Source organism: Brassica oleracea, chromosome C3 (assembly GCF_000695525.1).
Source record: "Brassica oleracea var. oleracea cultivar TO1000 chromosome C3, BOL, whole genome shotgun sequence".
In the NCBI taxonomy this organism is placed as follows: Eukaryota; Viridiplantae; Streptophyta; class Magnoliopsida; order Brassicales; family Brassicaceae; genus Brassica; species Brassica oleracea.
The window spans coordinates 59,440,663-59,444,487 of record NC_027750.1 but is presented as its reverse complement, the minus strand read 5'-3'; positions in this window follow the sequence as shown (position 1 = coordinate 59,444,487).

Below are 3,825 nucleotides of genomic sequence, written 5' to 3'. Positions count from 1 at the left end.
GTGAGATGACTTGCGTGGTTTCTCCAATCACCCATAACTTCACCACAACAGCTACCTACTCGTTAATCACCAAGAATCGTGAGCTTATGAACCTTACATAATTTGTAATCAAAATCTTCAGTTTTTTTTTATGAATTTTGAGAGATAGTGTAAGATATGTGGTTTGTGTGGATAGGAAATGAGAAAGGATGAGAAAAAATCGAAACTTTAGGGCATTAACACTCTCAATTTGGTAGTTCATGGTGGTTGAGGTGTTGATGTCAATGGTAAAGTTGTAAATATTTGGTGACGATGAGGATTGTAAGGTAAAAGCCTTATTTTCGGAAAAAAAAAGAAAAAAAAAAGTAATGACATTTTCGTGAATAACTAAAACTTCTAGGGGGAATAGGACAAGACAAAGTTAAAAAAAAACATAGGTTATTTTTGTGTTTGACTTGAAATTTTGAGTCATTTTTGAAAGAACCTCTATTTTTAATAGGAAAAAAAAGCAAACATAAATAAAAGAACAAGAGGAAAGAATAATAAAATATGTTTGTTGTGTTCTTGGTATTTTTATATTCTTAGGAATTTAATTTTTATTTGTATGTCGAGGTACATGTATTATTTTGTGTTACTATAAATGTGAACTAATTAGTTTTATGTGTTTTTAAAATGTTAAGATAAATTTAGTAAGGAAGTTCAATAAAAATGACTTTCTCTACAATTGTTAAAGTCAAAGATGAAAAATATAATGTAAATTGAAAGTAAGAAAAATTGTTTAAAAATTAATGAGATGTATTTTTTACGCTATAATAAACTTTTAAAATGTACGATAATAAAATTTTAACAAAATTTATACAAATAAAAACATTTTATTTCATATAATATTGGATCTTACATTAATATTAAGTATATATGCCTAAAATAACGACATTTGGTTATTTAAAAGTTAAAATATTATTTTTTTTCTTATTAGTTAATCATATTTAATTAATATAGGTATGTTTTAATTTAATTTTAAATAAATTAAAACAATAATTTTAAAAGATATGTAAACTATGATTAGTTTTAATTAAAAACATTTGGTTGAATGAGTTAGTGTTTGATAAAATAGTGTGATGATCAGAGATAATTTAAGGAAGAATTTGTTTGCTTAACCCATTTAAGTTTTATGTTAAACACTAAATTAAAAAATGAGTGAGAAAGTGTGATTTGGAACAATTTATGAGAAAAATTGTTTAAACTACCATTTTCCTAATACATGTTTTTATGTTTACCTTAACCATATCCTACTATATATTAATTGAGAAGCCACTTAATTGACATTTGATTATGTGTCTTTAATAGGTTAAGTTTTTAAAAATATTTATAATTTGATTGGTTGCTAACATTTATTAGTTATTATTTTAATCAGATCTAAAAATAACAGGTAACTCTTGAACTAATTAATACAAATTACCAAATAACACAAATGATATTACAAATAATGATTTATGGTAACTAATTATAGAATTAGAGAAACAATATATATGTTTTATCAATTTCTTTATTTTTATTAATTAGTTATATATAATTAAATAAAATACTTTAGAATTTTATAGAAATAAATTTAATGGTTATATATTATTATATAAAATAATTATATTTGTAGGTAATGAATTATTATAACTTTTATGTTTTTAAAGCCCACACAAAACCGTTTACAAAAACTCTTTCATGATAAAAGCTCCCGAACATTGTATTGATTATATTGGAATTACATAAAAAAAAACACTCTTTTTTTTCTCTTGAGAGTTAGAGTATTTTCGGTTTTTCATGTGTTAAACTAAAATATAAAATAATTCTACAACCAATTATCTGAATTAATTATAATTTTTTTTCTATAAGAGAAAAATTTTTAATGACTGATGTTTATGTTTTTGAACTATTTTAAATATCACATATCTTCTAAAAATATATACTGAAATTTTTGATTATCCAAATATTTGAAAGTAAAAATTAAAAATTAAAATTTTTAATTTTTAATTATTATTCAAAAATTATAACAGTATAAAGATAATATATATTTCTTTGTATAATATAAGCAAAATTGCGGACAAAACAGGTAGGTACTGCAAAGTCAAAAGTCAGAGCTGACGATGCATTTTCTTTGACAAATATTAGACGACGATACACCGTTGAATTTTCCCGTACATGTGAGTTTATTCTTCATTGAGCCTACGATCAAAAGATGCTTGGGTTTCAAAGAGCATATTGGTCACACGATTGTTATACACTAACTTAACTCAACTTAGGATTTAATAATCATTATTATTATTTTTATAAAATTATGTTACAACTTACACACACGTACACCTAAAATTGAGTAGAACCTAAACTGGAATTCTCTAACTTCTATTTGGGTAAAAAACCTACAAGGCTTTGAAACTCAGAAACTTATGAAACGTATGTTAAATGAAGCTAATTAATTAAAAGGCCCAAAATCATGTTACAAATAAGGAAACCACAAGTCCACAACAATTATAAAGCCTCAAAAGTCAAAACATAGGGCCGACGTATATGTTAATTATAGACACGATATTATCACTTACTAGTCAAGCTCTTCAATCAGAATCGTGGGAGTCCGGTCATCATCCACTACATCATCTTTACATCCTACTTTAAGTGAAACCATAAGATAATACGTCGAGTATTAATTATAGTGACCAATCAAGTCCACTAAAGCAAAGTTCAAACAACTTTGTTCTCTTTCAGGATCTCAATTAATCAGCTATTCATATAGGTTATTTATTGTGGCGAATCAGTTCATCAAATCAAAGTTCAACAAAACAACTATCCCTTTTCCATTATCTCAATCAGCAATCCATTGAATTAGCACAATAGTGTATATCATAGATAATAATTAGTAGAGGATTCATACCATTATATCCATTCAGTTGATTATATCTAGTGATTCCTCTTGATAGGAGGATATAAGACTGTTGGGTATCTAAAGGATTCTACCGTTTGATGGTTTCATAATTGGGTTATGAGTGTTGTTTTCTACAAATTAGACCACGAATCCACTCGTATTAAACATACAAATAAATAATCAAGCTACTAACTTCTTTAGACTTATTGTGACCAACAACAGGAAAGTGGTCTCCTTTCAACTTTTTCCCCAATCCCACCATTTTCATGAAATATAAAACCAAAAGCATTAAGAGACATTTGCATTAATTAAACCTGGGACGGATCCGGATATCCGGGAAATTTAGGATACCCGGATCCGGATTCGTGGATTTAATATCCGGATCCGGATTCGTGGTTTCCGGATATCCGGATTTTGGATATTCGTCTCGATATTCTATTACCCGTGGATATCCGGATATGGATCCGCAAAAATAATTAATAATAATTTTTTTTTAAAAAAAATACTAATTTTTAATATAATACATAAATTAAATATTTATACAAAATTTATAAATATATTTATATATATCTATAATATTGTAAAAAACTAAAATATAATACTATAAGATTAATTCATGTATAAATATTAATATATCAAATATAAATATTAATGAAATTTAAAAATTTAATGTGTTTTAAAAATACGGATCCGGATATCCGGATCCGGATTCGGTTTGGACAGATCCAAGATTTCACTATCCGGATTTGGATTCGGACACCCCGGATATCCTATTTCCGGAGCGGATCTCGGATCGAATCCGGATCTCGGATAATAAGTCCCATGCCTAAATTAAATGGTGGATAAATCAAATTTGTAGTGCTGTTTTTTTTCTTTTTATAATTGGTGCAGCCTCATTATATAAACACACAGACTAATCTCTAAAGGTATGAAAA